We start from the raw sequence: 14,947 nt of genomic DNA on the forward strand, positions 1-14,947 counted from the left end.
CCACCCACTGCATGGGTTGGCTTGTATTCAAAAGATACGTGCTTAAGGACTGCAAGTGAACGTCAAAGTCAGAATAAGCAAAACAGAATTGGATTAACCTACGAGGTAAAATTTCATAAAACATTACAAAATCAACTGTAAATAACTTCAGGAAGCCATTGTGGGTTTTTGGTTTTGGTTGGTTTGTTTCTATAGAGATGGGGTCTTGCTATGTTGCCCGGGCTGATCTTGAATTCCTGGCCTTAAGCTATCCTCCCCACCTCAGCCTCTCAAAGTGCTGGGAATACAGGCTTGAGCCACCACACTCTGCCTGCTTATTGTTTTGTTTTTTCTTATTTTTTTCTGTTGTTGAAAGACATTTCAAGAAACTTCTTTTCTGTTGGGGCGAGTAATGGACAGCTAACAAGCACTTTTTGGATATCAACTTTTCCCAGGCTTCTTTAAAATGAATGAAAGCTGTCAGAGAGAGGCCCGGATCAAGCCAAAGGTCACCGGCTAACCTCTGGAGTCCCCCAGAATCCATCACACCTTATGTGGGCTTCCCACAATTCAGTTCCTAAGTTTTTGTTTTGTTTGTTGTTAAATTGTTCTAGTTTAGAGGAGTGATCATTACTAGCAACAAGTGTTCGCAAACTGCCTGAATGACCTTCTTCTACCCAGATCAGACTATGTATATAGCCCTACTTACCAAAGAATAATAACACCAAACATTGTCAGAAGAAAAGAAAAAAAAAAACCTATTGATTCATCATAAAGGTGAAAGAGACAGAACGAAATTTAGAGTACCTAAACAAAATAAGCATATAAACACATACTCTCAATGCGACACCAAGAAACTAAGATGCGGGTACAAGCGAATAAAACAATCTTAATTGTCAATACAACTCCCCAGGACAGACTGCTATAAAGAATCTAAACTTCTTTTGCATCCTCAGGTCAAAGGTCATGGATGAACCACAGGGACAAGCAGGCTTCCTGAGCCAAGGACAATCCGTTTACTCATCATGTTGTGGGGTACTGGCCCCCACAACTGCTTCTTGGCGTGCGTCTGACTCCCCTCCTTCACCATTATACTCACCCATTCAATAACTTAATGAGACTGACAGAAAGCTGACAGCAGGTGTGTTCAATATGTTGTTTTCATCTCCCCACTTGGAGTTATTAGCACCTCCCATCACTCAATTTGGCAGGTCCATTTTAATATTAGCATCACATACAAGCTGCATCCTTGAGAAAGGAGGCCATTTCAGACTTTTCTGGTGAACTATTACTTAGATAATAGAACATTTATTTTATGTCATTATAAAATTAAACTTTACCTCTGGGTCTTTAAAGGCTAATAGTTCAACTTCTCTTTTTGACATGCAAGAAGATAAGATTCTCCTGACATGAAAATATAAAAGGGCATTTGTAACCACTGTGACAATTCTGCTAGGCTGCTTAGTACAATGGAAGATTTTTTCAACTATATAAAAACATGTACATTAATATACTTTTGAAAACTACACCATGTTACTCATGTAAGGAAAAGTTTAATGCCCTCACTGCACTGTCATGCTACAATAGTTTTACATCTCAGTTATGTACATTCAAAGTAGGATTCAGAATCATTCACAATGTCAATCAAATACTATGGCACTGCTTTAGCCAACAGTATCCTCCATTACACAATTACAATCTGTTTGAAGAGAAAGAAAAACATTTGACAAAGTGGTACATGAAAAATAAGGTGAATATATGATATAACGCTCTGCTCCCTTTTACACAATTTTATATATTTTGAGGGAGTGCAGGAAGGTATTCAAAAGAACAGATTATTCATTTTTGGAAGTTAATTACCTATTATTAAGTTCTAAGTACCATGGGAAATCAGTGTGAGCACTTGGGTAGTGCTTGCCTACTGAAAAGAGACACCACACCAAGATTTCTTTGTTAAAGGTAAGGTAGGTTCTTACTAAAGCCACACGCAGGGGTTACTTCTAGATAAACTTTAACTATCAGAATAGAGTTGACATGAGTGAAAAGATTACTATAAGAAGTTTTCTAAGTTTGCTAATAAAGATGGTAAATTACTAGGCTGAAATCTGTCATTTGTTAATCAAATTTAGTAGTAATTTCTTCCTGCAGACACATGCAGAAGACAAATTATCAATTTCTGTAAATCATAATTAGTTCAGAGGCAGATTCCAATTCTCCTAAAGATTAGCTCCGTGTAGTTTAAATTAAAGGCACTCAGTTACCATACGAATTGTAGAAAAGCTTACCCTTCACTGAGGTACTCGAAATCTTGGGTTATGACCACTTGAAGGCTTGTGGTAATAATTCAAAATGCTTTTACTTTGTTATATTCACCGGTGCCAATTTTCACGAAGTGCACAGGCAAGAGACTGTGTAGAGGAGTATCAAATGCAGCTCTTGTCTGCTATGTTTTCCCCCATGTAGATGGCTTTGCTGCCACTGAGACGCAAGGCCCTTTCCAATCTTTAATTTTCTTTAAGAGTGGATAAGTGCCGTGAGCAAAACTGCTCACCACTGCTCTTGAGGTGCTTATTTAAAAAGAAATAAAACATGATTAATTTCAAGTGCTTTACAATTAAAAATATATGACAGGAGGGTCATCTGGGCAATTTAACTACATCGGGAAGGGTCATGGGCCTCTGAAGTTTGAGAAACCCTGAGCTAGACTCAGTGCATGTATTTATTGTCACTGGTAGCATATTAGATTATTAAAAGGGACATGCTAATGTGACATTTTACTATTACAAAGGAAACTCAGTACTAAAATTAGAGCATAAATCAGGCAGATATGCTTCCAGACATGCAATCAACTCTGTCTTCCACTTATCTTCCTTTACGCATCAAGGGGTTATACTCGATTTCATTTTGTATTTATTTGTTAACTATATGTGTCGCTCCTTTCTAAGTTCAATGTGAGTAACAAAAATTTAGCTGCATCCCAGTAAAACAGATTTAACTTTAATGCAGATAAAGCAAGGTGGTTAGGATGTCAGAAAAATATACTTTAAAAATCAATACTAAAATATAAACCTGTTAGTTTTGAATATTTAGCCAGATTATATTTCATATGCAAGATTCTCTTCAATAAAGCTTTCTTCTTTATTACAGGAAAGTATTTCTATGCATAAAATAGTAAGATTTGTCTTTGAAAAGACAACCCAACCAATTCTGTTCCCAAAACAATGGCTAGTTTGGGGGTGTAAAGAGCAGACAACATAAAGTAAATCACTGTCATGAAACAATAATTAGCATTGTAAAAATAACCTCCACTGCCTCAGCTGACTAATGCACAATGCCTGTTCAAGCCCATATTTCAAATCTGAAAGTCACCAAATGAAATTAGCACTTTCATTCCGAAGTCAGATTCTGTTGGTATTTTTGCCTGGAAGGAAAGGGAAGCCATTTCATACTCTCGCTAATCCAAAATAGCAAAAACTTGTCATCTTTGTTGCTTAAAGGGAAAGCTGTTCAAGGGCTTGACAGACGAGAAAATCCCAGTTCAAATCAGCAGCATTCTCCTTCCTCTCCTTCCTACTTCATTGTTTTAGGTCCCTCCATCAGAGGGATTAATGACTCATATTTTGTTCAGGGTACACATGTCTATGGAACTATCGGGGAGGTAGTTCATAATAAAAAAGGCCTAAGTCATGGGCTACACCACATGGACCAATTAGTCTTCATTTATTTCATAGCCTTACCATATTTTTTTTTTGAGATGGAGTTTCGCTCCTGGGGTCCAGGCTAGAATGCAGTGACACGATCTTGGCTTACTGGGCTTACTGCAACCTCTGCCTCCTGGGTTCAAGCGATTCTCCTACTTCAGCCACCCGAGTAGCTGGAATTACAGGCATGTGCCACCACAACCGGCTAATTTTGCATTTTTAGTAGAGATGGGGTTCTCCATGTTGGTCAGGCTGGTCTCAAACTCCAAATCTTAGGTGATGCACCCACCTCGGCCTCCCAAAGTTCTGGGATTAGAGGCGTGAGCCACCACGCCCGGCCAGCCTTACCATCTTTAACACTAAAGATGTATAGCCCAGCCATGCCATGGCAAATGCATGCTATTGGTCAAAAGGGTGATTGAGGAAGTATGTGAAAATGGTTCAGTGGATACTCATTAAAGGGAAGGAGGGAAGAAGGTAGGGAAGGGGAGAGGCGGAAAGCCAGGGATAGAGGAGGTGCCCTGTAGAAATCCTAAAAGTGCTTTGCATCACTATCTGAGAGCCTATGACCATTCTTTCTTTTTTTCCTTTTTTTAAAATAAAAACCACAACATATTCAGGTCGTATATATTTAAACATCAAATAGGAATACATAATAATTAAGAAAATGGCTAGCTGGCTAATTTATTCTGAGTTTGTCCTATACTAACTAAAAAAAAAATTAAATCTATATAAAACGAAACAATGCTTATGAATTAAACACTATATTTCATGCCTTAAAAGAACTTAGCGCATTAGCAATTAGCATTTTCTTTGTTTTGAATTCATTGAATTTATATCATCCTTCAACACTGTTCAGCTAAAGCAAACAAAAACAAGAAAATCACATTATTCTTTCTAAGCCATATAAAAGTGATCTGGAAAGTCACGTTTAAAATCACTATCATGGATTAGCTTAAGGCAATTATTTCACTTGCTGAATTCTTTTACGAGAAGTTAAAAAAAAAAAAAAAAATCAAGCTTCTTGCCTAACAAGAAAAATGAAATCCCATTAGTTGTGTCTCCAGTGTATATTAACATTCCTTTTGTTTAGAAAGGTTAATATCCCCCAAATAAAGGAGCATACAGTGCCTGTTAAAATAATTACATCATGACATTTTAGAAAGGTTGGCAGATAGACGTGGTTGCAAGCAAGGAAACAAACAAAAGTAAAAGCGAGTAGTTTTTAAATTATCCGTGTCTTCAAAAAATGAAAAAGACTGGAAATTCCACCATGTTTGCAATTTCCTGCCAGCTTGTCTGGTCTCTGGTGTTTGGCTTTTCTCCCTCTTCTTCAATATCTTTCTGTCATAGAAACTTAGGAAGATGTACCTTCACGCTCTAAATCAGATGATCTACTATCTAAAAAGGAAACAACAAATCTGACAACAAAAGAATTTCACAACAGATAGGCAGTTGATAGCATGAGGCACTAACATTAAATCCAAGTCTTTCGATGGCCACTTGGAGTCCCAGAGTACAGAATTTGGTGTCATGATAAAAGAATAATTTTTGTATTCTAGCAAGCTGATCTAAGGGCCCAACATTAGTAAGACTGAAACCAGCGAGCAATGAAGTCTTCAGATTCTCCCCTATAAGACCTAGAGAAAACACTTCAAACTGTATCCAGACAAAATACAGAACTCTGGCCCTAATGCTTGAGGCAGAGAGAAGCAATTCTCCAGATACATAAAATAAATTATTAATCTTTTAAACCTCTGGACACACAGCAAACATTTTCTTAATCAAAAATAGGCACAGTAGTAATATAAAACCTAACCAGCATGTTCTTTCTCATTCTCTAGGGCATAGGAGTCCCTCTTCAGCTCTGGAACTGGAAGGCCCGTTCCTGCACTGCTCCCAAGAAAGTAGTGAATGAAGTAGGCAAGACAAAGATGAGGAGAAAGAAAGACAATGGTTTTCCTCACCACCACTTAAACCATAGGAAGCTTCCTCAGTTAATGACAGCTCAACCTCTGAACAGCAGGTCAGAGAAGCTAATTGAACAAGTACTTTAGGAGTTTATTAATATTCCCAAAAGTCATAGACTGCTTTACATCAGCAATTCCCAATAATGCCAATAACAAATTGTGCAGATGTAGTGATGAAAACACCACTGCCTTAAGAGTCTAAAAAAAGAATGCAATAAAATCAAATTAAAAGCCCCCAAGTTACCGTAACAAAATCTCTGAAATTGTATAAATCAACTAAAGGGAATTCAGTGCAACATCTCACCTGACAGTTTCATAACAAAATTGTGACGGAAAGCCTGTCCCAGTTCTATACAAAAGTGGAGTACTGATCCCTTTGGCAGAGGGCTTGTCAGCATGGAATGATGATTCTAAGTCCCCATCTGATGTAAATACGGCGCCCTGCATTTAAGAAGCAATCCTCACACACTTGTGCAAGAATGAATGAATGAACCAATGCACAGCTTACATGGAATAGTCTTCTAAAACAATCTCTAACACATCTAAACTGACATTTTCATGTAACTGTCACAGGCTATGCAGAGTGCTGGATAAAACAGAGGAAATATTTTCTTTTCCCAGAAGCTAGCTAAGAGCTCATCTCCAGCAAAAAAAAAAAAAAAAATTACAGGATGAGCAAAGTAAATTCCTTTCTCTTCCATATTCAAAGAATATGTGTTTCTTAGTTTAAAAAAAAAAAAAAAACAGAGAAGACTTAGGAAGAAGAGGAGGAGGACAAGGAGGAGGAAGAGAAGACAGAAAAAACATAGCATTGCACAGTGCTGGGCACTGTTTTTAGTATTTTTGTGTATTTCATACTAATTAGCTTAATTCTCACCAGTGCCATATGAAATAGATATTATTATTATCCCCATCTTGCAGTTGAGGTAAGACAGAGATAAGTTTCATTCAGCTAGGGCTGGCACAGCCAAATTTCAAGGCCAGGCAGTACAGCTCCATAGTATTTCATGGTGTATATGTACCACATGTTCTTCATCCAATCTGCCACTGATGGGCATTTAGGCTGATTCCATGTCTTTGCTATTGTGAATAGTGCTGCAGTGAACATATGTATGCATACGAACTTGATTTCTCTTGAGGTAACTTTTGAATTATTTCCTTATCTTTGTGTTCTGGATTGAAAATGCTGAAGGCTTTTCAAGTTTGATAATTTCTATTTATGTCATTCTAGCAAAATAAGCTTCTACAAGATACAGAGGAGTGTTTTTGTTCAAGAAAAAGGGAAATGGGTACAGACAAGATTTCTTGTAACTGGCATGAGTGGACGTATTAGAGATGTTTAGGGAAATCTTCTCTGTAATGTATTGGTGATAAATGACCCATGTTATTGTGTTTATAACAGCACTGTCCAACAGAACTTCCTGTGATGGGAATACTTTACATCTGCACTATCCAATACAGACACCACTAGCCACAGGCAGCGATTGAGAATTGCAATGTAGCAAGTGCAACTGCGGAAGCGAAGTTTTAATTTTACTTAATTAAATCTAAATAGCCGCATGTTGCTATTTAAACTTAAGTTTAATTAATTCTATAACATTTTGTTAAAGCTTTCTTTCGGTTCAGTTAATGGAATGCAAGACCTGTTATATATGCCACTCTTTGAAATAAATTCTTAGCAAGCTCCTTCTCTCATGTCCACTTCAATCTTTAGTGCAGTTGGCCAGAAACTAGTAAGATTCCAAGACTGAGATGGAATAGGCAGAGAAGTTGAAGGTATAACTTGAGTTCATACCTCAATCCATAATCCAATCCAGCTTTTATCAGAGCTCTGAACTGGAGTTCAGGGAGTGGTATTCAGATTCTCATTCTGCTCCTCCTTGCTTTGGGAAAGAAGGGTGGTGAGTGGGTAGACGTGATTGGCAGGATGGGATTTGAGCCTTCCTGAGTCCCTGGATATCATCTCATCCTGATTCCTAACAACTAAGAACTACGAGTATTCAATTTGTAAGGATTGTTGCATATGTGAAAGGAATGGCACAAGATAAGGCTAAGAAAACTAGGTTATGGCCAGACTGACTGTCAACCGAAGCAGTGACGGGCTGTTTTTGTTTAAAATCATACAGAGGACAGAAAAAACCTAATGTCTAGCATACAGTACAAAATTAATAAATATTTAATCTGGCAGCAATATCTCTGCTGATCTGGAAGCAGAAGAGACTAAAAAATAGGGAAAACAGTTAACAGGAATCTAACGTGGTGAAAGAGTTTCAAAAATTACTGAAGAAGGTGAACTGATTAAAAGATATGGGAATCTATCATTCACTAAGGACCTACTATGTGACAATCATGCTAGTCATTATTTTAATTAGTTCTCATGATTCTATAAATTAAGCATGATTATTCATGTTTTCACATTGAGTAACTAAGGCACAAAGAATATGTAATGTTCCAAAGGTCACAGAGTTGATAAGAGACCAAGTGAATACGCAAGCCTACATCTGTCTGCAGTAGAGGATGAAGCAAGTTCTTTCCACACGCATAACCCTGATATTCTTATGACCTGGAAATAAACTGGACAAGGCGGGGCAAGGAAGAAGGGTCAATAAATAGTAGGAAGCTGCTAAGCCTTGATGATGGACCCTTCTAATAGGGCAGCCAACAACTGCTTAAAGCCCTGATGGGAGCATTGGAGATATAAACTTCAATAGGACACAGTCCTTTCCTTGAAGAGATTTACAGGTGGCCCAATAATTACAATATAAAGTGACCTAAGCCCTAAAGAGCAATAGGGAGGTCATGGGAAAAAGCAAGTTTATGTATATCACATGTATCTCTGAAAACTATAGGACTATAATAACTAGAAGTTTTCAAATAACACTGAAATTCAAGATAACCACCTTCAGAGTGATTCCAGATAACTGTCTCTGGAGTGTTTCTCCATATCATTAAAAAAGGACTCTCAACAAATTAGTAATCATTAACTTAATTATAAGATATTATACATTCATTTCATTCATCACCAATACATTATAGAGAGAATTTCCCTAAACATCTCTAATGTACCCACTCATGCCAGTTAAAAGAAATCCTGTCTGTAATCATTTCCCTTCTTCTAGAACAAAAACACTCCTCTACATCTTGTAGAAGCTTAATTTGCTAGAATGAGATTAAGAGAAATTATCACTCTAAAAGCCTTTTTAGCATTTTCAATCCAGAACACAAAGATAAGGAAACCATTCAAAAGTCATCTCAAGAGAAATCAAGTTCACATGCATGCATATGTTCACTGCAGCATTATTCACAATAATAGCAAAGGCATGGAATCAACCTAAATACCCATTACAACCTAATGGCAGGTTGGATGAAGAAAATGTGGTATACATACATTGTAGAATACTATGCAACTATAAAAAAGAATGGATCATATCCTTGGCAGGAACAAGAATGGAGCTGGAGGTCATTATCCTTAGCAAACTAACACGGGCACAGAAAAAACAAATACTAATTGTTCTCACTTATGAGCGGGAGCAAAGAGATGAGAACACATGGATGCAATGCAAAGAGGAAAGCAACAGACACTGGGGCCTACTTGAGGGTAGAGGCTGGGAGGAGGCCGAGGATCAGAAAAAATAACTCTTGGGTACTAGGCTTAGTACCCGGGTGATGCAATAATATTTACAACAAATCGCTGTGGAATAAGTTTAACTGTATTACAAACCTGCATATGTACCTCTGACCCTAAAAAAAAAGGTACTAAAAAAAGAGAGCCAGATCAAGTTATAGGCAAACTACCCACAAATCAAAAACTAAACAGATTTAGCTCAAGTTTAAATCACTAACACATGCACACACACATATGCACACACACACACAGGCACGAATTCAGAAAGCAAGCTAATTTTACTGAATAGTTCTCTTATATTTTATGCATTTTATTACTCTTTTCCTGAGGTAGGTTTTGGTTTTTTTTTGGTTTTTGTTTTTTGAGTTTTTTTTCGAGACGGAGTCTTGCCCTGTAGCCAGGGCTAGAGTACAAGTGGCATAATCTTGGCTCACTGCAACCTCCGCCTCCCAGGTTCAAGTGATTCTCCTGCCTCAGCTTTCTGAGTAGCTGGGATTACAGGCACGCGCCAACATGCCCAGTTAATTTTTGTATCGTTAACAGAGACGGGGTTTCACCATATTGGCCAGGCTGGTCTCCAACTTATGACTTTGTGATCTGCCCACCTCGGCCTCCTAAAGTGCTGGGATTACAGGCGTGAGCTACCATGCCCGGCTGAGGTACATTATTTATAATATAACTCACATAGGATAAGAAGTTACTAACCCATTTTATGAAATTAATAATCTATATTTATTTTCTAAGTATTTCCCATATATTTTATACAAATATAATGAGGACAGTAAGGTCAAATAAGTTGATCTAAATAACCTGTGATTTTGGAAGAACTGAGAAGCAAATATAAAAGTATTAACAATTTTGATACATCTAATATCTCCAAAAGCAAAACTATAGGAGGAAAGGGCAAGTACCCTGCAGTAAAGCAGATGTCACTTATGAACATTTTTCATTGGCCCTCCAGCACCTGACACAGACCATGGCCTTGATAAATATTTTTTGAATGAATTAATAAACAAATAGGGGCATGCCAGTGAATGATGGGTCTAATGAAATCAATGGTATATTCCATATCTTCCATATCCCTATAAGGGATTTTTTTTAATGTGGCTATACAACATCCCAAGTATTTTTTTTTAAAGTAGCCCTTTCAACAGGGAAAATAGCAGTCCATGTAAATCCCAGTGTGACCTCTACCTAATAATATATGAGAAATCACTGTTTGGGAACTACTGCTTTTAAGCTAAACTAAAAAACTTTCATCAGCGTTTGTGTTTAATGTACTACTATAAAATATACACAGACACGAGATAAACTGATGTTGTAATGGCTTTTTTAAGAACACAAAAACACCAATTGCCTGAAAATATATATATGTTATTTTCAGAAATGTAACCATTCTTTGCATTCTACAATTCTTATAAGATAGCATTATAACCAAAAGGGAAGAATAAAGTGTATTCCAGCTGTGTTATAACATTACAATGCAAACATTTTTGTAATCCCTTTTTGGAATTTTAATACTGGCCTACAAAAATCAACTGTCTCTTAGAGGAATCTAACAAATAATACAACTGTGAAGAATATTTAAATACATGCTCTCTTCATCCCCCTCTTGGAACAAAATCTCCAATGTGAGGATGGAGAAGCAATGTCCCTCGGGCCTTTCAGGAACCCCAGCTACACGTGCTGGCAGAAGCCCGGGCTCCCCCAAAGGCATTCGCTCCTGCTGTACCCCAGCCTGCTTCCCATTCAGGTTTCTGCCAGTATAAACAGAGCCACGTGTAGTAAGACAACGTTGCTCTATTAATACCGGGAAAGTAAACAAAAAGAAAAAGATTTTCCCAGACTTTCAGCACTGGGTTCATTCATTCAGTTTTCAATGTTTACTGAAGTTCTCATTGTGTTGAAAGTGTGGGGCTAGGAAGTGAGTCTTACATCCTTGCGAATTTCCCCGTCACAGCTTTAAAAATCTACACAGGCCATAAGGAGATGCCAAAAGGGTCCAAGTGGAGAGGTTACCACCACAGACTTTAAATCACTCGGCCTTGATTTCAGTGTTGTCCACTTATTAGCTAGTAGTCTAGGGCATGTTACTTAATTGTTCTAAGCTCTGTTTCCTTTTCTGTAAAACGGGGATAACAAAATTGCCTTTCTGAAAAATATGGTTTGTGACGATTCATAACATAATGTATTTTTAGCATAGCACCCAGCATATGGCACGTGCTCAGCCAATAATAGCTGTCTGTGCTTTAGCTAAATAACATATCTATTTACTTACTCAACTTATTTAATGAGTACTTAATAGGAACATCTCACAGGTTAGACATTGAGAACACAGATGAAACAGAAAAAGCCTGTCTTTTGGGAGTTTACAGTCTAGTACAACAGACAGACACTAGATAATTAGTTGATTATAATGTGGTAATTGCCATAAAATTACATTTTTTTCTAATAGCTTGATTAAGGTTTAATAAATGTATAATAAAGTCCACATATATGAAGTATAGTTTAATAAGTTCTGGCACAGCTGTACACAGCTGCAAAACATCACCACAATCAAGAGAAGAAACATAATTCATCACTTCTAAAAATTCCTGGTACCCATCTGTCATCCTTCCTTCCTATACCAGCACCATCCACTACCTCTGAAGCAGTCATTGATCCTCCTTGTCTCACTCATAGTCATTTATTTTGAATCTTTAAAATAACTGTATAGAAAAAGAATCATAAAGTATTTATTAGCCCATTTTCACACTGCTGATAAAGACATACTGGAGACTGGGTAAATTATAAAGAAAAAGAGGTTTAATGGACTCACACTTCCACATAGCTGAGGAGGCCTTACAATCATGGCGGAAGGTGAAAGGCACATCTTACATGGCAGCAGACAAGAGAGAATAACAGAACTTGTGCAGGGAAACTCCCCTTTATAAAACCATCAGATCTTGTGAGACTTATTCACTATCATGAGAATAGCACAGCAAAGACCTGCCCCCATGATTCAATTACTTCCCACCAGGTCCTGCCCATGACATGTGGGAATTATGGAAGCTACAATTCAAGATGAGATTTGGGTGCAGACACAGCTGAACCATATCAATTATTATACTCTTTTTATCCAGCTTATTTCATTATTATTGAGATTAATGTATGTCACATCAGTAATTTTAAAACATACTGCACAATAAGATCACCTAATCTAGTCTACTGTAAGTAGACCTGTACCTTTTCCTTCAAATATCATCGCTCCACCTAAATTCATCCCTGTGAACTCTAAGCTTAGAGTGTAAGTAAATCTCAAGTTAGCCAATTTTCTAAGAGTTTCCTTTGCAAATGCAACATGCTAAATACTATTTCCCTTATCACTTACTGCTTCGCCCACTGAGTATTTCATACAACTACTATTTCTATTGTCAGAACATAAAGATAAATGTTTTGTTCTTCCCATGTCAAGCAAACAAAACCAAGATGAGGAGTGAGTTTTGAATCAACCCTCAAAGGAGACTGTCAGGATAGATTTGTATACATACATGCATTACCACCTTGTTAATATACTACAAAATGAAGGCACATCTGTGGCTTCTCATAAGATGGTAGAAATTTTTGAGAAACGGTTCCATTGAGGTTCTAGGATCTAAAACGTTGTATGAAGACCGACAATTTTCCAGCTCAGTGGCCAAGTATACCGCTCAAAGGCATGAGCTTCTGATGGGGAATCCATGTAGGGGGAAAGGAGAACTATTCCCTTTAGCAAATTATTAAGTAATTTGGGGACATAAAAATTAAATTAAAAATTCTCTTTCATTTGAATATGAAATTTCTTGTCTTTTTTTTTTTTTTTCCAGTGGAAAATAACTTTTATTGAGACCCCACCAGCTGCAAAATCTGCTCCTGGCATTAAGCTCCTTCTTCCTTTGCAGTTCGGTCTTTCTTGAGTGGTCCCATGAATGGTTTCTTCTCTTCCATGGTCTGGAAGCGGCCATGGCCAAACTTGGAGGTGGTGTCAATGAACTTAAGGTCAATCTTCTCCAGAGCCTGCCGCTTCGTCTGCACCAGCAAGGACTTGCGGAGGGTGAGCACCTGCTTCTTGGTTCCCACCACACAGCCTTTCAGCATGACAAAGTCATTGGTCACTTCACCATAGTGGACAAAGCCACCCAGAGGGTTGATGCTCTTGTCAGACAGGTCATAGTCAGTGGAGGCATTGTTCTTGATCAGCTTGTCGTCCTTGATAACATAGCCCTGGCCAATCTTATAGATCTTCTTATTGATCTCAGTGAGGTGATGGTAGCCTTTCTGCCCAGCACGTGCCACAGAGAAGGCCACACGAGCAGGATGCCATGCCCCAATGCAGGCCACCTTGCGCAGGCCTCGGTGGGTCTTGCAGGGCAGCTTCTTGGTGTGCCAACGACTGGTGACCCCTTTTTAGCCTTTGCCGTTGGTCACCCCGATGACGTCGATCATCTCATCCTGCCCATACACTTGGTTCACAGGTACCTGCTGCTCGAGCCTCTCGCGGCCCAGTCCAGCTTCTTGGTCACGGTGCCTCCGTTCACCTGGATCTCCATCAGGTGGGCCTTCTTCTGGGGCAGAGGAAACAGGCGCATCTGGGTGTGGGCAATGACACGGATGACTTGGCAGTACTTCTTCATGCTGCTGAAGTCCTTCTCCAGCTGCTTCTTGCCATCCTCATCCTGCCATTTCTTGCAGTATTTGGTAAAGGCCTTCTTCTTAGATTTATGCCAGTTCTTATAGAAACGCCTCTTGCATTCATCACTGATGTGCTCAGCGAAGACAGTCTTGAAGGTCCAGACGCCTCGAGGGGTTTCCACATAGCCCACAGTGCCCACAACCACCATGGGTGGCGTCTCCACAATGGTTACAGCCTCCACCACCTCCTTCTTATTCACCTTAGATCCTGGCCTGTCGACTTCCTGCACGATGTGGGTCATGCCAGCCTTGTATCCCAGGAAGGCTGTGAGGTGGGCCGGCTTAGATGGATCATCCTTAGGGAAGCTCTTAACCTTCCCGCGATGCCTGCTGCTGTGCTTCCAGGGAAGGAAGCCGAGGGACCCATGTCTGGGAGCGGAGAACTTTCTGTGAGACATCACGCCATCAAATCCCGCCAGTCTCTTGTAATTCTCACTAGTACAACATATCAAGATGAGATGATATTGCTCGAGAACCAAGTATAATAGTTGGCATATAGTAGATACTCCAATAAAGCATAGACATGTCAGTAACAACCTTGATAAAAGACCAGCCCAAGGCGAAGAAATGGCACAGTCATATTAGAAACTTCCTTAGAGAAATGGGTCCCTCCATGATTACAGTGACTCCTACATTCTCAATCGGTCATTCAACAAAATTGAACGTGTCTTATATTCAGCACCAAGCTAGTGTGCCAACAAATATTTACTGAGTGTCTACTATATGCCTGGCACCAAGGAAGGCTTTTTGTAAGGATGAATAAGATAAAATGCTCCTGACTCAATCTTTGTTGAATGTTTTAAATTTATTTAGTTTAAATGTAAGAGAATGGCACATGCAAACACTCACATATTTGCTTTGTACTGTTCCAAATACAGTTTCTCTCCTAGTAGGGCTAAGTTTGAGAGCTATGAAAATAATAAGGCATGTGCTAAATCATGACATTACATAAGCTTCACCCA

General features: G+C 38.6%; 1 protein-coding gene and 1 pseudogene across 9 annotated transcripts in view; both read right to left on the minus strand.

Moving 5' to 3' along the window:
• CADM1 (cell adhesion molecule 1) overlaps positions 1 to 14,947 on the minus strand; it is a 338,141-nt gene that overhangs the window by 176,695 nt on the left and 146,499 nt on the right. The gene's annotated exons all lie outside the window — the stretch shown is intronic.
• On the minus strand, positions 13,173 to 14,383 carry LOC105501056 (annotated as a pseudogene). The gene has a single exon (XR_001000127.1). The product of XR_001000127.1 is annotated as a 60S ribosomal protein L3 pseudogene (transcript).

The sequence above is a fragment of the Colobus angolensis genome, unplaced genomic scaffold (assembly GCF_000951035.1).
Source record: "Colobus angolensis palliatus isolate OR3802 unplaced genomic scaffold, Cang.pa_1.0 Scaffold7, whole genome shotgun sequence".
Classification (NCBI taxonomy): domain Eukaryota; kingdom Metazoa; phylum Chordata; class Mammalia; order Primates; family Cercopithecidae; genus Colobus; species Colobus angolensis.